Source organism: Rhamphochromis longiceps, linkage group LG14, assembly GCF_057381845.1.
Source record: "Rhamphochromis longiceps isolate RC_006_pf linkage group LG14, R_longiceps_female_GT1.1, whole genome shotgun sequence".
NCBI lineage: Eukaryota > Metazoa > Chordata > Actinopteri > Cichliformes > Cichlidae > Rhamphochromis > Rhamphochromis longiceps.
This window is the reverse complement of record NC_140570.1, coordinates 42425210-42448939: the sequence shown is the minus strand read 5'-3', so window position 1 is coordinate 42448939 and position 23730 is coordinate 42425210. Positions and strand designations below refer to the sequence as shown.

General features: G+C 39.7%; 2 pseudogenes; one reads left to right on the top strand and one right to left on the bottom strand.

Annotated features, from left to right (window-relative positions):
- The window catches only part of LOC146654888 (polypeptide N-acetylgalactosaminyltransferase 17-like), a 29655-nt pseudogene extending 24716 nt beyond the window's left edge, over window positions 1-4939 (top strand).
- A 2414-nt stretch (window positions 4940-7353) lies between these two features.
- LOC146654887 (uncharacterized) lies at window positions 7354-23266 on the bottom strand (annotated as a pseudogene).
- Between the last annotated feature and the right edge of the window lie 464 nt (window positions 23267-23730).

Sequence of the window (23730 nt, the reverse complement as noted above, 5' to 3'; positions counted from 1 at the left end):
ACCGTATCGCCTGCGGGAAGAAGCTCCTCCTCAGTCTCTCTGTGTTGGTCTTCAGGGAGCGGAATCGCTTTCCTGACCTCAACAGAGAGAACAGTCTGTTGTTGGGATGGCTGAGGTCCTTCACGATCTTCCTGGCCTTGGTCCAGCACCGCCTGCTGTAGATTGAGTGCAGGTCAGGGAGCTCGGAGCGGATGGTGCGCTCAGCTGACCGCACAACCCTCTGTAGAGCTCGTCTGTCCTGCATGGTGCTGTTCCCGAACCAGGTTAAGATGTTTCCCGCCAGGATGCTCTCTATGGTGCACGAGTAAAAGTTCCTGAGCACTTTGGAGGGCAGTTGGAAGTCTCTCAAGCGTCTGAGGTGGTAGAGACGCTGACGGGCCTTTTTCACCACGGTGTTGATGTGACAGGACCATGACAGTTCCTGCGTGATGTGAACTCCGAGGTATTTGAAGCTGTCCACTCTCTCCACTGGGCACTCGTTGATGACGGGGGTCTGGTAGTTCCTCTCCTGCTTAGTGCTGAAGTCCACTATCAGCTCCTTTGTCTTACTGACGTTTAGAAGGAGGTTGTTCCTCTGGCACCAGTTCTCCAGATTCCTAATCTCCTTCAGGTAGGCCGTCTCGTTGTTATCAGAGATCAGGCCCACCACGACGGTGTCGTCAGCAAACTTGATGATGGTGGTGGAGCTGGTAGTGGCCACACAGTCATATGTGTACAAAGAGTACAGCAGGGGGCTCAGAACACACCCCTGGGGGGCTCCAGTGCTGAGAGTGGTGGAGGCTGAGACATGTCCGCCCATCCTTACTGCGTGCGTGTGTGTGTGTGTGTGTGTGTGTGTGTGTGTGTGTGTGTGTGTGTGTGTGTGTGTGTGTGTGTGTGTGTGGACTGCTGATCAAAGGGTCAAACATCCTTGGTCAGGAAGAGGGTAGCCTCCCCCTCACCCTAGATGGTTCATCCTAGATAACACGGTGAGGAAGTCCTGCAGTTCATCTAAACAAAGACTAGACTAGAACAGACGCAACTACGTTAATCCTACCATAAAACAATAAAACACGGTATGACCTCTCATGCTCCCAAAGTGCTGTCTAATACACACACAGTTTGCAGACTATCAAGGATCAAAACCTCTACCAATCTACAATTAATTACAAAACTCTAAGCATATATAAGTAAATATTTCTAAGCATAAATGACAATCAACAATACAAATCGAACAGCCGCATCACACTTTCTTCACAAGACATGCTTCAGTTGCATTTTTTAAAGTTATCCTTTTGATGGAACAAAAAGTCTTCAGTTTTTATTAGACCACCAGTTTTTCACACTTGCACTTCCACGGAGATAAAAGCGACCCCATGGTGTCTTAGCGTGGGTTCTCTCCAGGTAGTCCGGCTTCCTCCCACAGTCCGATGACATGCACGTTAGGTTAAATGGTGACTGGCTGTAGGTGTGTATGCAAAACAGATAAAGCACATAAGTGCATAAAATAAAGTGCGATATGAATATCTGTGAAAAGATGAATGTAACTTGTAGTGGTCAAAGATACTAGAAAAACATTTTAATAAATACTCTGTTCTTAAGAAGAAGCAGTGACATCTAGGGACCACAAGTGGGATTTTTTAAGATTTTGAGTCCAAACGCTGTTAAATCACCTAACTTTTGTATGATGTACTGCAAACAGGATGCAGTTACTCTGCAAAAAGACCCAAACTGGGCTGACTGGGTGGTTGATGGAAAGCTTTATCTTTATATCTTTTGCAAGGCATTGCAACCACTATTCATGCTTTGTTAGGAACAGAATGCGATATAAACAATTTCCCAATCAGTCTTTATCGTCAGCACACTCAAAGCCTCAGAGCTAGATGCAACCAAAGGAACTGTTTTATCTGCACTGCTAAAGTGGAAATTACTATTAATCTGAACGAAAAAGCTGAAGTGAAAGACACAAAGGTTAGAAAACAGAGCGGGAAGAATCTGACTCACTTCTGCTTTTTCTTTCTGTCAAGTTGAGAAAACTGCAGAATTTGGTGTATATAAAATGTTAGGGCTATATGTGGGTTAGAACTCTGCTGAAACAACACTGTGATTAGCAGTGATGTACAGGAAAATCTTTGTGTTTAGCACTCAGTGAAGAACAAAGACATGTTTTGCCTCTCAGCAGTATTGGGAACAACACCATCCTCTTGTTCAAAGCAGCAAAAAAAAAACCCAACAGCTTGCATAATCAAGGAAAATTCCTGCCAGGTTACCTTCAACTTGTACATCATCACATACTTATTTCATCGTTAGCTAATAAAGAGAAGAGTATTCACTCAGCCAGTTCAGTAACTTTCCGTTTACTGTATGTGTGACGTATCTGTTTTCCTCTTAGTTAGGACGCTACACTAAAGAAGGTCAGCTGTTTCTGGGACCCCTAGGCAGCACTGGTGAGGACACTCGTTGTGTGGTGTACGATCAGATGAGCAACTTTCCTCAGCTCCTCAATTGTGAAAAGGTGACCAACGTGAAACAGAAGACATGGCATTTCTCTCAGGTCAGAAGTGTAAAGAAATCTCTTTTTCAATGATATAACTGAGTGTTTATAAGAGAAACTAAAATTTACTGGCATAGAGTTGAGAGGAAAAGTATCTATATGTCAGATTTTAAAAGGGACCTATTGAGCTCATGTCTGGGTCCATTCTTTTTTCTCTTGGACTCTAATATGAGAGTAGCTTTGCATGAATCTTCATTTCTCTCATACTCAGCATTGCTGCAGCCCCGTAGTTCATGCTTTATCTGACAGAACCGCCTTTATATTCCGAATACCTCCGTTGAAGCCACCTTTCTTTGTGTTAAAACCCTCACAAACAGAAGGTTTTAACACCGGGGCCAGTAGGACTTCACAGATAGATCTGTCTGTTTGTGATGACTATATTAGGATATCATCTCTGCTATTACTGAAATCAAAGCAGTCTGGTTAACGGGGATTATTTGCACATAAATTGAGACTTTGGCTATGATTAATATGAACAATAACTGTTGTAAAATTATATTTATGCTAGAAAATAAGGGGTCCTCTTAAGACAACTAAACCCAGACTGCTTAAAGGGTAACAAGCGACTCAATATACCTTTTACTTTGGCATTGATTCTCTTTTTCTTTTAATGTGAAAAACCTTTTGTAAGTCAATTTTCTGTTGGTCTTTTAGTTCTGTTTGGGTAACCTTTAAAAACTAAAGAGTTACAGCCTGTAGCACGGGAAGAGGAGAGCTTGAACAGTGATGCTGCAGACCTTCTGCCACATCGATTCTTTGTCACACAGCAGGACAAGCAGTGAAGAGTCCTGCAGACGTAGAAGTCTTAGGGAAATAGGGAGACCTTACTTATTTTATATAGATGTAAGGTAAAAAGTTAGTGCCATTTGTTTAAGAAAGAGGTTGCAACAGTTCACATAAGGCCCGGTCTGGTTACATACTGTTCTGTCACCATCACGCATTGTTCACAGACCATCTGTGAAATCTGTTAAAACCAAAGTATTGTATCTCCTTCTGCCTTGCAGAACGAATCGATCATAAATCGGGCTACTGGACGCTGTCTGGAGGTGGTGCCGGCTAATGTTTACTCCGGCCACCTGCTGGTCCTGCAGCCCTGCTCGGGGCAGAGGTGGACCATCAAGAACACTATGAAGCAGTGATCGCCTGGCCAGTTTCATTGGGACCAATTACAAAGGCTATTTCCAAGAGCTGTCACCTGACGTTACCTTGGCCAGTGGACAATCAATGATGCGGGGGCTCCTTAGCTTTTGAAATAAGACTCAAAAATAGATGGCTTTAAGGAGACGAGTGATGAGGTGGTTTGGAAACAATTGATGTTTTTTTGTTTTTGTTAGTTTTTTTTTAAAAACATGGACATTCAACGTGGTGAAAGTTTAGCATGAGGACCATTTCTCTATATGAATTTTACAAACTTTCAATGTGATGTTGCCATAATTCCTGTGTGCCACTTCTTTACAGTGTTTAAGTTTTAGTAGACATTTAATCGACCAAAAGCGTGTTCTTTCTTATGTGAAGGGGAAAAAAAGTTTCCATCTTCCATCAGTCTTTCTGCAATATTTCATTCATTTTGTGCCACGGACCGGCCCTAAATAACTAAAATGTGTTCATAACACACGGGAAAAGACACAGGGGAACTGAGGTAACGATAAAAACAATAAATATGAACGATAAAACGAAGAAAAAAACCCCCGGTAAACCATAAATTGCACACCTGAACCTCAACACTCGTGGCCCGGTACCAAACGACTCACGGACCGGTACCAGTGCATGGCTCGGGGGTTGGGGACCGCTGGTCTATGGTACTTAGAAATTAAGGAATGGCTACTCGTGACAGGAGAAAATTTTACACAGTTTAGCAAAAATGCCTGAAAAGTGATTCTTATGTTTTTCAGAAAATTCAAATCCTTGTAAATATTTATAATTTGAAGAAAAATATGCTAAAAATATTACTTGGTGTACTTTTTTTTTCAAATCACCCCAACAAGGACTCTGGGCTAAATCTCACTTCTATGTTTTATGGATTCTGACTTTTATTGCTATTTTTCCACCAAGCATTCTGTAGCATCAGATGCAATATATCTCGTAGCATGAAGTACTGTAAGCAGTTGGGTACAAAGTTTCTTTGCGCTAAGTTAATTTATTTGGTTAACTGCTGTGTGCCATAACTACTGAAAACCTAGTCAAACATAGGAAGCACTTTTTTGGACAAAGGGTTGGAACATGAACGAGAGAGGAGGATTGAATCAGGAATGCACAAAAGTACCAATAGTGGAAATGCAGGAGGCCTTAAAGGCTGAAATTATTAACGTACTGAGATGTATATGATGTCATATATTAAATTGCATAAGTGTGATCAGCTGGATTTTTGCTCCCAAGATTGTCTTCCAATAAACAACTGGTTTCCTGGGTTGTGCTTTGTTACTGTGTTTTAGGATACATCTGCAGTCTTTAAATTTGTCATACTTTAATTAGTATGCTTATTTTTTTCAGTTTAATTTTATTTTCAAGCTTGTTTGTAATTTTTTGCTGCTAAACTCATGCTTTATTTTGCTTTTCTGGACTATAAATAAGGTAGAGACAGCAAAGATGAGCTACCATGCTGGCCTGCTCTCCTTTTAACTGCTCCATCCATTTTCATGGTTGTGGTCAAAATATTTTCGGCATGCTGTGAGATTAGTCCTCAAAATCATCCCCCAAAATAGACTACTTCAAAAGAGATTTCACCCTCAGCTTCCAGCTGCATGGCATCTGCTGTAACTTACACCAACTCGACTTAAGAGTACTTTCATCACATTTTTTATAAAAGCGCTTCTACACAATATTACCCAGCCACAAATAAAGCAGCCAGGTGGCCGAACATTAAAGGGACTGTTCTATAAATGACAAGTTATGGGTTCAATCCTGAAGCAACCATATGTCCTGTAAATAGTGTCCTTGAATCAGACACTGACCTCCTACTGCTTACTCTCGCTAAACTGCTCTGGATGAAGCATCAGCTTAAATGCTTAAGATGTAAATAAAACAGGAGGAGACTGCTGGGAGCACAAGGGCCTGTTTCTAGCAGAGAGGGGGAGAGAGGAGTGAGGCGGCTCTGAGGGACAGAGCCTGCATGCTAACATAACACTGAATGCTGATCAGACTCTTAACGAAGAGACTGCTCATCGTTCTCTGGCGTGAAATAGGATTACCATATGTTGGTTAAAGTCCTGCTAAATGTAAGCCAGCAGTAAATGCTAACAAGGACAAACTGATCAAATAAACTCACTGCGTTACTTAGATAAGGTTGTATTTATGGGGATGGAAATTTGTATAATTTGTAGATTTTAGCATGTAAAAAAATGGAGCTATTTTTAAAGGATGACAAAAAATCTAGAAAATGAATGTAATTCATTGACATTATTGTATCATAGTTTGCATTGTTCTGACCAGCAGTGTCCTGCAGCTCCCTGTGAGCACTTAATGAAAGAGGTTATGGTTTAATGTCAGAGCAGAGAACTCACAGTTGTCAAATATGATTTTGCTCTAATATGCACCATGTGGCGCTGTATGTTTTCTGTGATTGGAGGGTAGTGTCACTGCAGCTGTCACCCCAGCCTGCTCTCTGCTCTGCCTCGGGAAAAAAGCAGCAGAGATACAGATGTAATTACTTGACAGAACAGCAACACTGTATGAAAATGTGACAATTTCATAAAACCCACTGCAGCAAGGGTAACAGATGATACAACACACAATACTGTGCACAACTCTTTAGGCACAGATGTTGGCAGCGAAGCATGGTGAAGCATCCCGCTGTTTTAGTTTTTGTTGTTTTGGGGGTTTTTTTGCAGAGAGCATGTCAAAACTAGAGACTAGAACTACAATTAGATCTTTTATCATGCAAAATAATCAGATCGCTTAAGTTCATTCTGTAGCGTGACAATGACCCCAAACAGAGCCAGAGTAATAGCTTCAGAACATGTACTGAATGTGCTTTATTAAAGGGTTTTTATCAGACTGTGATTTACGTTTACTTCACCTTATGTGTTCATTGTTGAGTAAAAGCTATTGATACCAATTATTTTTATACTATATCCTCACTTCACAGTGAGAATCAAAATCTGTTTCTTCTTTCTTTTGTACTAAACATGTTCTCACACTCTGGAGCCATTTTGGTAACATCTCCAGGCACTTATTTGTCCAATTATTTTTAAGCTATATCTATATTAACTTTAATTTCAGTGATCATAAAAGTTATATACTAGAATAAAAACAGTTTTAAAGTTTTAGAATAGAATAGGATAAACCTTTAATACTGCACAGATGAGAAATTTGGGTGTTACCCAGCTCTTATGGCAAGGGGAATATAAAATATAAAATTGAAAAATTTATAAATTATAAAATTTGCTGACTTTGCACCAAAATGGCTCCAGAGTGTGAGAACATGTTTAGTACAAAAGAAAGAAGAAACAGATTTTGGTTCTCACTGTGAAGTGAGGATATAGTATAAAAATAATTGGTATCAATAGCTTTTACTTTTACTTTTACTGTTAGCGCCGGTGTCCTTCTATTATAGTGATACTAAACAAGGCAGGAAATTATATTTTTATTCTACAAAATGAAATGAATGTATCTACTCTGCAGAAGTGTTTGTGAATTTCAACAGATCGATTAGCTTGCTGCATTATATGTATGAACTGCATTTTTATCAGTTGCAGTTTCACCATCTCAGTGCCTAATGCTTCCCTCTTGTGGTGTCATGGTGGTTAGAAATAAATATGATATGTTATATGAAGTATATAATAAAAGCAAAGGCTTCACGTAAAGAGGGATTGGGACAGCTTTTAAGCAGGGTGACCTGCAGTATCCCACTGATTAACAGCCTCAACTGACACGTTCATGATGACTTTTGCTTTGTTCCCATTCCTCAGATCGATTTTCCCTTTATAAGGTTTGCTAAACCAGATGCTATATTTATGCTAAAAGTGGCCATAAAGAGTAAGGTCAGAAGGAGGAAAGGTAATACAGCAATGAAGAATAAAGGCAAAGTCAAAGACCGATTCCAGCTTTAAAAGCTATCTATGTATTTTTTTGTACATAGATTTATATGAAAAAGATGATCTGATTTCTAGCAGCAAAGGGCACATGCAAAAAAGCATTGGCAGGATAAATTCAGTTAAAGCAGTTAAATCAGTGCAAAGGTACAGAAAAATACTTATATTAGTTTGGAAATCAACAAGCAAAGAAATCCAGATAGATGTGATTTTTCCCATTCAATAGTACTTTTAATGTTCATAATTAAAAATGCTTTTGATTAATTTTGTCAGTAGGAGTAAAAGTTTGATGATTTTTTTCTCAGTTTTACTGCTCCATTAATAATAAGTGTTTAATAATTAATAATAAGTGAATCCAAGTTTTACCCCAATGTTTCCACCATTCCTCTCACCTAACCCTCATTTCCTCTTCAGGCCTTGCCTTTCAACCACACACACCCTCTACAGCAAATTAACAATATCTGAAAGTCATGTCCTTAAGAAATAAGAGGGGAAAATCGAGTTAAGACCCAACACAGGACCTGAAAGGTGCATCTAGCCCTTCAGCTGATTCATCTACCGTTTGCTGAACCCTTGTCAGAAATTGTTAGAAGAAGAAGAAGCTATTCTTAAGGATGGGAAACTCTTGATTGATGGAATCTTGAATATAGAAAAGTAACAATGGATTTTAATCCACAATGTAATGCCATTGGGAAAGCATGTGATTGGCAAATGCATCATTTTTCAGGATAGCAATGATCCCCAAAATACTGTCAGTACAGTAAAAGCATACCTGGATAGAAAAACATACAATAGAACAGCATCAGTCATGGCTTGGCCTCCCCAGAGCCCAGACCTCAATATTACTGAAGCAGTGTGGGATCATTGTGACACGAGAACGGAACAAAAGGCGGACAACACCCAAAGACGTGCTCTGAATATCCTTCAAGAAGCCTGGAAAACTGTTCCTGTGGAAATGACAAGAAAACTAGAACTGAAGAATAACAGTTACAATGCCAAATATTGACTTTCAAGCTTGTTATATTGTTATAAACTCTATTTTACGTATATTTCCATTTATGTTTGCACATGTTCAATAAAATCATTGCTCCTGAGGCAACGAGGAATGGCTAAAGATTTCTGCCACTACTCCATAACAAACATCAACTAAAAGTGTTTGATAAATGCATTCTATTTGCTTTTTTAAAAATCACAAAGTGAGAGATTTTTTTTCAATTTAAGTGAGCATTATGTTAATGTTTTAAATGTCATGGCATAGGATCAGATCGCTTCAAAGTAAATTATATTTTGAAATGTACAATCCCTTAAACACTGTGTCCTGATCTTGAACTAATAACTACTGAGATCTCAAGTCTACTGCATAATAAGACAAACAGCACCATTTAGAAAATTTCTTTTTATTGCAAGTATTCTTAATGCTTTGATGTTTTGTACAGATTTTCATATTTACAGTGATAATTAGTATTCGTCTAATAAATAATACAACTGAAAGTCATTCTCTAGCCTACATGTTTAAATATTGCACGTGCAAAGTATGTATAATATGTGCTTGTCCAATAGATATGCTGTCTTAGCAGCTATTTACAATGTTACATAAGAAACAAATGTGGGATCCAACCACCATGCTACTAAAGAGACACTGTGCGTTTCCCCTCCAAAACAAACCCTCCACTTCAGTGATGGAGTCATGCAATTATTCTACTGGGGTGAAGACAGTTTAATTACAGCATCACTGCAATAACAGTATCCATCCAAAAAAAAAAAAAAACATCAAATAAAATTTTAATTATTTCTAAATAAGAAATTCGTGATAAAACAGTTTTCCAATTAACCACTACATAACAGTAGTGTCTAGTTCTTATTTGGTAGGAAATGTCCACCAGTGCTGTAACGTTTTCAAAAATAATAGTAAAAGAAAAAAAGCATTTTGATGAAAAACTAAACCAGCGTGACCTACTGTACAAGTTTGTTTAGGCTGCTTTTGCAGCAGTGCTCTTTATAAAGTCTCCAGGGTGTGATAGTAATAAATCATCTGTGAATGAAACCTTTTACACGTTTAAAATCACTTTGTCTGCCATAGGCAAGAAATCTGTTCCTATAAATACACCGTTTAATTATGTGTTCGCATTGCAACTGCTGCTCTGCCAGAAGTGTAGGTAGAGCAAAGTCAACCTATACATTATACATATCCTCATATTTGAACATTCAATATCAATATATTTTCCACATATTGTGAATATAACGCTGAGTGTGCAGAGAGGGAGAAACACGCAAACACCGTGACGAGACAAGAGCACGGGCAGTGTGATGTTACTTCACCTCTAGATGGCACTATTGCACAACCTACAACCTTCTGCATCGTTTCACTGGAATGGATGACAAGTACAGTGCAAAAACAATAACAGGAACAAACTGAGTCCGATATGATATACATATTTATGCCAAAAAAAAATGCCCGTTTGATCTTGTGTTTCCATGTAGGAACAGGGAAAAATGTCTATATTGTGTTGTCTGGTTCACCTCGGCAGAGTTCTATGGCTTTGGCAGGAGGGTTGAGAGGAAACAGAAAGGGCCTTTACCGCCTGCACCTGGCATGTTTGTGATGAAGCAGCTGCCTCTACTCCTGCTGAGCCTCCTCCCTGTACCTCTGAACCCGAGTGAGCAGAGAGCACCGACGGTCATGCACACACACAGATACTGTACACTTCAACAGACACTGGAGATACAAATGATGGGCCATTTGCTAAACCTGCAGCACACACTGCTTTCTATGTGAAAGAACCATTCTGTGAGAAAAACTCTACTGCTCATTTGATCTATGACCTCTGAAAAACAGTTCATGATTTCCATTACTATTCAATTATAAAAAAAAAAAAAGTACATTCCCTGGGTTATACAGCACTGATATGCAAAGCTTAATTGTATATCTGTAACTCTAGAACTGCAGTATTTATAGTTTTCTTAGTTTAATATTTCAATTTCATATTCTTCTTCTAAGTATAAAATCCCTTTTGTTATATTTGTCTCGTTAATTTAACTGAAATACACTGAAAATTGCTCACAAATTAAGGTTTATGTGTCAATACAAATGCAGGTTTTATTGCTGGGAGCTTCCCGTGATGCACTGACTATTTCTTCTTCCATGACACTAATGTTTTGTCTTTGCTTCATCATTTATGTACTGTACTGTATCCCCAGTTTTCCAGCGAGGGCTGCGTACATTTTGATTGCATTAACGTTTTTATCCAGCCTTTATGTGCAAGCTTGAGCTGCAAAATTCAAATGTAGTTACTGACAGGCCAAAGTGCAACAGGGAAGAGATTAAATGGGATCAAAGGGAGTGGCATTATAAATTCCTTCCTTCCTGAGATTCAAATCCTCCAATCAAAACGGTGCCAGCAATGCAAAGACAGATTTCTTTAAAGGATTGCACACAATAACAAAGTCAGTCGTTTATTTATTAAAGCACTGTTAATAATTTTAGTTGCTGCTATTTCAAATAAATGTTTGGTACAACAAATTTCTCCGTGTTCTGTCTCAGGCTTTATTCGGGCCCTGGTACTAGAGCTATGGTCTGTTCTTGAGTGCAGCAGTGACGACATCAGAGTGGTCCGTCCCAAACCAACTCCCATTGACCCCACAGATAGGAGTTGCATTAAGGTATTGTATGTATGTGCGTGCGTGTGTGTGTGAGAGAGAGAGGGAGAAGGAGAAACTTCCTGGAGCCCACAATGCCCCAATTTTTAGATATCTACATAATAGTACAGACACAGATCTCTTAGAAGTTTTGCTTTTCCATCATGTTTTTAGCTCACTGGTTACAAAGGTGTTTAAATTGATTAAAATTAAATTGATTCCAATTATTATTAACCCAGGACTCAGAATAGTGGTCCATGTGTTGCTGTGATACCAGCAGCCATGTAGAAAATTCACTTGTGAATATTCATATTTAAGAAACTGGCAATAGTGATTTTGTTAACAAGAAAGGCTTTTTGCTGATTGGTTTATGGGTGTCTGGGCAAATAAGCCTTACTTTCATAAGACTGCATTTTTAGTTATGTTTTTGGCAGAATTTCTCTCAGGAAAGCTTCAACAAGCTCCAGCGTGTGAGCCTGTCTGTGTGTGTCTGATGCTTGGCCTCTGACAGCAGCCAAGTCATCTCTCTCAGAGAGACTAGCCAAGTGAATACGGACAGCCAGTGATGTGTAAACTGTGTCCTGCCACAGGCGACTTTAAAGTCTGCCTTATCAGTGGGTTATACATATATGCTGAGGTCAAAGGAAAACTAAATATACACACACCAGCACTTTGGTGAATTAACTCGAGTCTTTGCTTTAATCTGTGCTAAGTACAGTAGGAGGTTTGGTAGTACATATGAAGATAAGTTCACACATGCACAGAAACATCAGAAGACACATGAAAGTATAGATATTTCTATTTTAGAAAAAAAAATCCATCGTATCTTGTTTTTTTCTTTACGTTTCTTTGAAGCTGTTTAATATAATCTAAGTTGTAGCTCGTTTGTGCAAGTGTCTCTCTTTTTTTCCTTTGATGCTTTTGATGATATGTTTTCCCTGTTCTACCAGACCCAGTGAAAAATGCAGGGAGCTTTCCTGTAGTTTAATATTCTTCAGGCTGCAATAGGTTTCTGCTCAACCACTCTGCTCAGAATATATGTCTTATTCAGTTTTGAGAGTGTGGTAAACCATGTTTTACCTTTGCAATCATAAATTCTTTTTACATTTTGTTTTGCTTTGAATACTACAGATATTATTTGTCATATTATCGGTAGTGTTTGTAGTTGAATAGTGTTATATTATTATTATGTGTTAGGATTTGATCAATCCATGACGTGCACAAATGCATTCACAATGGTCTTTAAAAGCAAATACATTTTTTCTCTCTAACAGCTGCTGTATTTACTTTCCTCTTCAGTCCTTCTTGTACTTGGTCAACCTCCTCTCCTCTTCCCAGTCGGTGTGGCAACTGCTGGGCCGACAGTCTTTGGCCAACAAAAGCGAATACACCCTGAGGGAGATGCCAACCTCCATACCTGTAAGTGTTTTTCTTCTTCTTCTTTTCCACACACTGCAGTTTTTTTTTGTCATCCATCTGAGGGCATGTTTGCACTTTTTATTTGGCCTCCAAACACCACCCACCCATTTGTTTTACTTCAAACGCATTCAAATAAACCCTCTCACACTGAGACTGATATACGTTCTCCACCTTACCCATTGTAAATTTCCACACAGTTTTCGTTTTGCACCCTATCCGGTGCATTCTTGTTCAAAGCCTCTCATTTTACTCCACAGGATTTGATTGACAGACTGATTGCCGTGAATTCGGATGGGAAGATTCATTCTCTCTTCCACTACGAAGAGAGTCACACATTCGGCCTAAGGTGGGATTCATTATTTTTTTCATATTACTTAACATCAGTGGGGAAGTAGACGATATCAGATTATCACCTGGTGACTGCACACACACTTCAGCCTCTGGCAATAGGAGACTGGCATGGTGACGTAATCGGCCTTAAAATGCGGCCTTTAAGGCTGCAGACCCTGAATTGGGATACAGCCTCTGAATCGCTGCATCTTGTAGCTGTGTCGTCTTAAATTGGTCATGTGATTTTGACGCGCCGGCGCGTCCGGCAACCCCAGAGGTTTAACTTAATATTTAAGTGTCTCTTGGTTTTAGACTAGTTGTTTAGTCTAATTTGATGTTTTAAACCAGAAAAGGAAGAAGAGGGCTTAGAATTACAGGTAAGAACCTCAGTGGTATGTGATAAACTGTAAATGTAAAGCTTACAGGTCAGTCCTCATGTTTTTAAATCAGATTTTGAGTCTGTACATGGCACATTATGCTTTTGCATGTTGTGAAATGTGCTGCAAAACAAACTGAGGTAAACTAACTGGTTTACTGTGATGGATTTAAAGTGTGTGTGACTGGTGCGCAGTGGCTGTGGTGCTCACGGTCAGAGTTCAGTCACAAAGAGGGTAACAGAGATGAATTTAAAGTTAAGGTGATGGTGCTTAGATTCATTCACAGACTGAAACCTTCACACCAACTTTATCCTGTGTCTCTTAGTTTTAGACTAGTTGTTTAGTCTATTTTGATGTTTTAAACCATATCACAGGGTTTTTACTCCACCATTTACGGGGTTTTAACAAGCAAACAAAAGACAGATCGTGATGTTTGAAAATGTTTTGGAAATATTCTTTAAAGATTAGATGTAAAATACGCAGAGGATAAATTCAATTGGTTTATTAGTTTATTACATAAGTTGAAAAAAAGTTAAACAAGTAAATAAAGAAACAACATAAAAGAAAAGTAAACAAAACAAATCGGTAAATAAAGGAAAATGGTAATAAGAAGGGAAAAAAAAAGAAAAGAGAAAACCCCAACAATCCCCTCTGAGCAAGCACTAGGCGACAGTGGGGAAGAAAAACTGCCTTTAAACGGGCAGAAACTTCCGGCAGAACCAGGCTCACGAGGGGCAGTCAACTGCCGGGACTGGTTGGGGTGAAAAAAGATGAAGGAGAGAGGGAAGAAGTGTTAGGAGAGAAGGGGAGAGGAGAGGTGAAAATTAAGATGGAACAGAGGTGGAGGGAGACGAGGTGACGTCAGCAGTAGAAAAAATAGAAAAAGTAGAAAAAGCAGGAGTGTCCCTCCTCCAGAAGAAGCGGAAACGTTTTTTCTTCTTTTCCATGAGCTTTTCCACGACCACTTTTTTCTCTAGGATGAGGGTTCTCAACTGATCGGTTGTTTCTTCAACTTCCTTCTCAAGTTTCTGGCATCTTTGCTCCATTTCTTTTAATAGATTGCACTTGTCTGTATTTTGCTGTTGTTTTTCCTTGTGCATCTTTTCTAACTGCTCATTTCTTCTTGTGATTTCTTGAAGCTTACGCTGCAGGTCTTCATTTATTTTCTCTTGTTGCTGCTTTTGTGCAAGCATTTCAGCGTTTTCACACTTCAAGTTGTCTGAGTTCAACAACATCTCATTAATGACCTCTGAGTGTTTTTTCGCCATTTCATTGATCCTACGCTGCATCTTTGAACGTCGTTTTTCCAATACTTCTCCTTCCAGTTCAGGTGTTCTGTCCTTCATTGTATTAATTTGTTCAGTTGTAGATTTCTTCTCTCCAAGTCCTGGAGAATACGTTTTTTTTCTTTTTCCTGTTGCTCTTTCTCTTGAAGAAGCTCTTTATTTTTGCACTCTGTTTCATCCAGCCTGACTGGATTTGGATTTATTGAAGAAGGACCACCAAAATCTTTGTTCTATTTGGTGTACATGTTAAGAGTTGCTGGACTAACAGTTGGTTTGATTTGCTTCAGAGAATCCTCAAAGTCTTTTATCTTAATGTTGCGCACCTCAGCAGCAGCTATAACACGGACTTGTTCTGGTGCCAACTCTCTTATTGGGCCAAGTGCAGCATCTTTGGCTAATGCTGTCAAATCGCTCCCTGAATATCCTTCAGTCACTTTTGCAAGACAGGACAGTTCGTCTTGGCTCAGTGGACTCCCGTGCGTTCCCAAAAGATTTTTCAGCAGCGTAAATCTTGTCTTCTCATCGGGTAAGGTCACATATACTCTTTTTGCAAAGCGCCTTAATATTGCTTCATCGAGCTCCTGGGGCCTGTTCGTTGCTCCCATTACAAGTACTCTGTCATCCTTTCCTGACTGCAACCCGTCAAACTCAATGAGGAACTCAGTTTTTAAACGGCGAGAGGCGTCGTGCTCCCCCTCCCTCCTTTGACAGAGCAAGCCGTCCACTTCATCGATGAAGATTACTGAGGGCTGTCTCTCTCTTGCAACTGCAAAGAGTGCTCGTACGAGCTTCTCGCCTTCTCCCACATATTTGGAGGTCAAACTAGCAGCACTGATGTTGAAGAATGTTGCATTAGACTCTGCAGCAACTGCTTTGGCGAGCATGGTCTTCCCATTTCCTGGTGGGCCAAATAAAAGCAAGCCACGTGCAGGAGCTCTCAGACCAGTAAAGAGATCAGGTCTTAAGGCAGGAAGGATGACAATTTCTTGAAGTGCTTGCTTTGCCAGATCCTGCCCTGCGATGTCATCAAATGACACAGTCGCTCCACTGTATACAATTTCATTTGTAATTAAGCTGACCAGTTTACTGTCCACATTCTTTTTCATATCCCTCTTCGGGGGCTGTTTCACAGCTGCCGGTCTTCCATTCTGAGTTTTTCCCACCCGAGCGGTTTTCTTTGCATCAGTTATTCTTAATGGAGGTCTTACAGAAGTGGAGGGTCTGATGGTGGTGGAAACACCTGCGGGTTGACTTTTAGGAACTGACTTTGGCTTACTTGCAATTGTTTTGGTCGACATTTCTCTTGCGCGACTTCCCCCCTGTTCACAGTCATAACACGGTAAACTAGTCATAAACGAAAACGTTTAGGCTATTTATCGCATTTAAAGGTCTTTCTTTGGGACAACGTCACAGAACACAGAAACGTCACAGGGCTTTGGAGCGTGATGTTACAGAGGTTTACAAATACTTTCAAATATAGCTCTGGTCGAACGTTTGAAGGCTGCGAACAAACTGACTAAAACTTGCTGCTCCTGACCCCTATTTATAGAAAAACTTCAAAGGCTCAAAGGCATGTGCTTGTGACATCATCACATGTCCTTGTGACATCATCACATGTCCTTGTGACATCATCACTCTTCATGAATCAGATTGTCACATGACATTTTAGAATGGGGATGTTTTTTTTTAAACCGTTTTCAAATTTAACCCTCTGTGGTCCAGGGTATAATTGGCCGTTCTTGACTATTTTTGATTTTACCTCTATATTTCACCTTTAAAATATGTTTTTCTTGCCTTATTTGGCACCATTATTTTCAGCACAACCTCAAATATCTGAAATTTGAGTTATTGTTTTCATTTTGGTATACTATATTAGCACAGTTGATCTAAATTAATAACACAATAAATTGTGTGTGCATCTCCTGTTTTGTCATGGTTGTATGTCCCGGTTCGTGACAGGCTGCATGAGCTCATCTGGTGGGAGTGTAGTACTGTAGTATTTCAGGCATAAAAACGTGGTTTTCACAGACCTTGTCACAGGGTCTGAGTCTAAGATTCAAATTGTAAACACACAAACACTCAGGCTTGCTGCAAACCTTAGCTGATCCCCCGTGGGCTTAATTTACTGCCATTGTTTACGCACCATTGTAATTGCTTCTCTAGTTTGGCATTACACTTTAATTATGGAATGTAATTATATTTTGTCTATTTTTAGTTGTGGCATTGTGTTGTAATTAATGAAGGGCCTGCACACTCCAATATCAATTTACAATTTAAATTCTCCACAGCATGTTTAACTACATTATGTTGTGCCTTTCCAGAATCCCAGATTTACTTACACATCTCCCTTTATGATACATTAGTACTACATTTGACCTAAACCTTTTCCATCCTTTTTCCAAACTCTCATTCATTTTTTACCTGATAACCAAAAACTGTGATAGTGAAAGGCTGAAATATTTCTAGGGGTATGAGATTTCTGTGTGTTTTCTGTAGGTGAGCAGCTGCGAGAAGTTTGGCTACGGGGTGATGGTGACACAGGTGGCAGCAACTGCTCCGGGAGTTGTGGCTCTGCACAGTTCAGGTACTATTGCAGTTATTTGGACACAACAAACACTTGTCAGCTGTGATGCTTAAGGCTTATATTATAAGTTGTTGTTGTTGTTTTTGTGTTGTCGGTATAAAGGAGACTTAAGGCAGCTTAGGGAGAAATGTATTTGTCAAACCGTTTTTGTTTGGGTAAGAAAGAGTAAGAAGAGGCGTTCTTTTTTGATAAATGGATTCACATATCAGTTGTATACTGATACTAGGTTTATCCATATGCAAAAGGCTCCAGGAAATACCGTACTCTTGTCAAAAGAGGTCAAAAAATGAAGCTAGTGAACAAATATTTTAATCCTGCATTCTTTCTATTGGCTAGAAGGGGCGACTCAACTGGTTATGGGAAAAGAAGTCTGATTACTTATCAGCCCTTCGCTTATAACAGCACCGCTGCGTTCTGAAACCTATTCTCTCCTATGACTTTACCCACGCAAGAACAGTTCCCTGCTGTGTTGAGCAGCGCTGGCTGTGGAGCACTCATGTGTTCCATGATGTGACATATGTTTGTGCCATCGATAAAAAGGCAGACTGACAGAAAGAAGGATGACCTCAAAAAGTGATATAGTCCAGACAGAGCTTACAAATGATGGGCCATTTGCTAAACCTGCAGCACACACTGCTTTCTATGTGAAAGAACCATTCTGTGAGAAAAACTCTACTGCTCATTTGATCTATGACCTCTGAAAAACAGTTCATGATTTCCATTACTATTCAATTATATAAAAAAAGTACATTCCCTGGGTTATACAGCACTGATATGCAAAGCTTAATTGTATATCTGTAACTCTAGAACTGCAGTATTTATAGTTTTCTTAGTTTAATATTTCAATTTCATATTCTTCTTCTAAGTATAAAATCCCTTTTGTTATATTTGTCTCGTTAATTTAACTGAAATACACTGAAAATTGCTCACAAATTAAGGTTTATGTGTCAATACAAATGCAGGTTTTATTGCTGGGAGCTTCCCGTGATGCACTGACTATTTCTTCTTCCATGACACTAATGTTTTGTCTTTGCTTCATCATTTATGTACTGTACTGTATCCCCAGTTTTCCAGCGAGGGCTGCGTACATTTTGATTGCATTAACGTTTTTATCCAGCCTTTATGTGCAAGCTTGAGCTGCAAAATTCAAATGTAGTTACTGACAGGCCAAAGTGCAACAGGGAAGAGATTAAATGGGATCAAAGGGAGTGGCATTATAAATTCCTTCCTTCCTGAGATTCAAATCCTCCAATCAAAACGGTGCCAGCAATGCAAAGACAGATTTCTTTAAAAGATTGCACACAATAACAAAGTCAGTCGTTTATTTATTAAAGCACTGTTAATAATTTTAGTTGCTGCTATTTCAAATAAATGTTTGGTACAACAAATTTCTCCGTGTTCTGTCTCAGGCTTTATTCGGGCCCTGGTACTAGAGCTATGGTCTGTTCTTGAGTGCAGCAGTGACGACATCAGAGTGGTCCGTCCCAAACCAACTCCCATTGACCCCACAGATAGGAGTTGCATTAAGGTATTGTATGTATGTGCGTGCGTGTGTGTGTGAGAGAGAGGGAGAAGGAGAAACTTCCTGGAGCCCACAATGCCCCAATTTTTAGATATCTACATAATAGTACAGACACAGATCTCTTAGAAGTTTTGCTTTTCCATCATGTTTTTAGCTCACTGGTTACAAAGGTGTTTAAATTGATTAAAATTAAATTGATTCCAATTATTATTAACCCAGGACTCAGAATAGTGGTCCATGTGTTGCTGTGATACCAGCAGCCATGTAGAAAATTCACTTGTGAATATTCATATTTAAGAAACTGGCAATAGTGATTTTGTTAACAAGAAAGGCTTTTTGCTGATTGGTTTATGGGTGTCTGGGCAAATAAGCCTTACTTTCATAAGACTGCATTTTTAGTTATGTTTTTGGCAGAATTTCTCTCAGGAAAGCTTCAACAAGCTCCAGCGTGAGCCTGTCTGTGTGTGTCTGATGCTTGGCCTCTGACAGCAGCCAAGTCATCTCTCTCAGAGAGACTAGCCAAGTGAATACGGACAGCCAGTGATGTGTAAACTGTGTCCTGCCACAGGCGACTTTAAAGTCTGCCTTATCAGTGGGTTATACATATATGCTGAGGTCAAAGGAAAACTAAATATACACACACCAGCACTTTGGTGAATTAACTCGAGTCTTTGCTTTAATCTGTGCTAAGTACAGTAGGAGGTTTGGTAGTACATATGAAGATAAGTTCACACATGCACAGAAACATCAGAAGACACATGAAAGTATAGATATTTCTATTTTAGAAAAAAAAATCCATCGTATCTTGTTTTTTTCTTTACGTTTCTTTGAAGCTGTTTAATATAATCTAAGTTGTAGCTCGTTTGTGCAAGTGTCTCTCTTTTTTTCCTTTGATGCTTTTGATGATATGTTTTCCCTGTTCTACCAGACCCAGTGAAAAATGCAGGGAGCTTTCCTGTAGTTTAATATTCTTCAGGCTGCAATAGGTTTCTGCTCAACCACTCTGCTCAGAATATATGTCTTATTCAGTTTTGAGAGTGTGGTAAACCATGTTTTATCTTTGCAATCATAAATTCTTTTTACATTTTGTTTTGCTTTGAATACTACAGATATTATTTGTCATATTATCGGTAGTGTTTGTAGTTGAATAGTGTTATATTATTATTATGTGTTAGGATTTGATCAATCCATGACGTGCACAAATGCATTCACAATGGTCTTTAAAAGCAAATACATTTTTTCTCTCTAACAGCTGCTGTATTTACTTTCCTCTTCAGTCCTTCCTGTACTTGGTCAACCTCCTCTCCTCTTCCCAGTCGGTGTGGCAACTGCTGGGCCGACAGTCTTTGGCCAACAAAAGCGAATACACCCTGAGGGAGATGCCAACCTCCATACCTGTAAGTGTTTTTCTTCTTCTTCTTTTCCACACACTGCAGTTTTTTTTTGTCATCCATCTGAGGGCATGTTTGCACTTTTTATTTGGCCTCCAAACACCACCCACCCATTTGTTTTACTTCAAACGCATTCAAATAAACCCTCTCACACTGAGACTGATATACGTTCTCCACCTTACCCATTGTAAATTTCCACACAGTTTTCGTTTTGCACCCTATCCGGTGCATTCTTGTTCAAAGCCTCTCATTTTACTCCACAGGATTTGATTGACAGACTGATTGCCGTGAATTCGGATGGGAAGATTCATTCTCTCTTCCACTACGAAGAGAGTCACACATTCGGCCTAAGGTGGGATTCATTATTTTTTTCATATTACTTAACATCAGTGGGGAAGTAGACGATATCAGATTATCACCTGGTGACTGCACACACACTTCAGCCTCTGGCAATAGGAGACTGGCATGGTGACGTAATCGGCCTTAAAATGCGGCCTTTAAGGCTGCAGACCCTGAATTGGGATACAGCCTCTGAATCGCTGCATCTTGTAGCTGTGTCGTCTTAAATTGGTCATGTGATTTTGACGCGCCGGCGCGTCCGGCAACCCCAGAGGTTTAACTTAATATTTAAGTGTCTCTTGGTTTTAGACTAGTTGTTTAGTCTAATTTGATGTTTTAAACCAGAAAAGGAAGAAGAGGGCTTAGAATTACAGGTAAGAACTGCTCAGTGGTATGTGATAAACTGTAAATGTAAAGCTTACAGGTCAGTCCTCATGTTTTTAAATCAGATTTTGAGTCTGTACATGGCACATTATGCTTTTGCATGTTGTGAAATGTGCTGCAAAACAAACTGAGGTAAACTAACTGGTTTACTGTGATGGATTTAAAGTGTGTGTGACTGGTGCGCAGTGGCTGTGGTGCTCACGGTCAGAGTTCAGTCACAAAGAGGGTAACAGAGATGAATTTAAAGTTAAGGTGATGGTGCTTAGATTCATTCACAGACTGAAACCTTCACACCAACTTTATCCTGTGTCTCTTAGTTTTAGACTAGTTGTTTAGTCTATTTTGATGTTTTAAACCATATCACAGGGTTTTTACTTCACCATTTACGGGGTTTTAACAAGCAAACAAAAGACAGATCGTGATGTTTGAAAATGTTTTGGAAATATTCTTTAAAGATTAGATGTAAAATACGCAGAGGATAAATTCAATTGGTTTATTAGTTTATTACATAAGTTGAAAAAAAGTTAAACAAGTAAATAAAGAAACAACGTAAAAGAAAAGTAAACAAAACAAATCGGTAAATAAAGGAAAATGGTAATAAGAAGGGGAAAAAAAAGAAAAGAGAAAACCCCAACAATCCCCTCTGAGCAAGCACTAGGCGACAGTGGGGAAGAAAAACTGCCTTTAAACGGGCAGAAACTTCCGGCAGAACCAGGCTCACGAGGGGCAGTCAACTGCCGGGACTGGTTGGGGTGAAAAAAGATGAAGGAGAGAGGGAAGAAGTGTTAGGAGAGAAGGGGAGAGGAGAGGTGAAAATTAAGATGGAACAGAGGTGGAGGGAGACGAGGTGACGTCAGCAGTAGAAAAAATAGAAAGAGTAGAAAAAGCAGGAGTGTCCCTCCTCCAGAAGAAGCGGAAACGTTTTTTCTTCTTTTCCATGAGCTTTTCCACGACCACTTTTTTCTCTAGGATGAGGGTTCTCAACTGATCGGTTGTTTCTTCAACTTCCTTCTCAAGTTTCTGGCATCTTTGCTCCATTTCTTTTAATAGATTGCACTTGTCTGTATTTTGCTGTTGTTTTTCCTTGTGCATCTTTTCTAACTGCTCATTTCTTCTTGTGATTTCTTGAAGCTTACGCTGCAGGTCTTCATTTATTTTCTCTTGTTGCTGCTTTTGTGCAAGCATTTCAGCGTTTTCACACTTCAAGTTGTCTGAGTTCAACAACATCTCATTAATGACCTCTGAGTGTTTTTTCGCCATTTCATTGATCCTACGCTGCATCTTTGAACATCGTTTTTCCAATACTTCTCCTTCCAGTTCAGGTGTTCTGTCCTTCATTGTATTAATTTGTTCAGTTGTAGATTTCTTCTCTCCAAGTCCTGGAGAATACGTTTTTTTTCTTTTTCCTGTTGCTCTTTCTCTTGAAGAAGCTCTTTATTTTTGCACTCTGTTTCATCCAGCCTGACTGGATTTGGATTTATTGAAGAAGGACCACCAAAATCTTTGTTCTATTTGGTGTACATGTTAAGAGTTGCTGGACTAACAGTTGGTTTGATTTGCTTCAGAGAATCCTCAAAGTCTTTCATCTTAATGTTGCGCACCTCAGCAGCAGCTATAACACGGACTTGTTCTGGTGCCAACTCTCTTATTGGGCCAAGTGCAGCATCTTTGGCTAATGCTGTCAAATCGCTCCCTGAATATCCTTCAGTCACTTTTGCAAGACAGGACAGTTCGTCTTGGCTCAGTGGACTCCCGTGCGTTCCCAAAAGATTTTTCAGCAGCGTAAATCTTGTCTTCTCATCGGGTAAGGTCACATATACTCTTTTTGCAAAGCGCCTTAATATTGCTTCATCGAGCTCCTGGGGCCTGTTCGTTGCTCCCATTACAAGTACTCTGTCATCCTTTCCTGACTGCAACCCGTCAAACTCAATGAGGAACTCAGTTTTTAAACGGCGAGAGGCGTCGTGCTCCCCCTCCCTCCTTTGACAGAGCAAGCCGTCCACTTCATCGATGAAGATTACTGAGGGCTGTCTCTCTCTTGCAACTGCAAAGAGTGCTCGTACGAGCTTCTCGCCTTCTCCCACATATTTGGAGGTCAAACTAGCAGCACTGATGTTGAAGAATGTTGCATTAGACTCTGCAGCAACTGCTTTGGCGAGCATGGTCTTCCCATTTCCTGGTGGGCCAAATAAAAGCAAGCCACGTGCAGGAGCTCTCAGACCAGTAAAGAGATCAGGTCTTAAGGCAGGAAGGATGACAATTTCTTGAAGTGCTTGCTTTGCCAGATCCTGCCCTGCGATGTCATCAAATGACACAGTCGCTCCACTGTATACAATTTCATTTGTAATTAAGCTGACCAGTTTACTGTCCACATTCTTTTTCATATCCCTCTTCGGGGGCTGTTTCACAGCTGCCGGTCTTCCATTCTGAGTTTTTCCCACCCGAGCGGTTTTCTTTGCATCAGTTATTCTTAATGGAGGTCTTACAGAAGTGGAGGGTCTGATGGTGGTGGAAACACCTGCGGGTTGACTTTTAGGAACTGACTTTGGCTTACTTGCAATTGTTTTGGTCGACATTTCTCTTGCGCGACTTCCCCCCTGTTCACAGTCATAACACGGTAAACTAGTCATAAACGAAAACGTTTAGGCTATTTATCGCATTTAAAGGTCTTTCTTTGGGACAACGTCACAGAACACAGAAACGTCACAGGGCTTTGGAGCGTGATGTTACAGAGGTTTACAAATACTTTCAAATATAGCTCTGGTCGAACGTTTGAAGGCTGCGAACAAACTGACTAAAACTTGCTGCTCCTGACCCCTATTTATAGAAAAACTTCAAAGGCTCAAAGGCATGTGCTTGTGACATCATCACATGTCCTTGTGACATCATCACTCTTCAT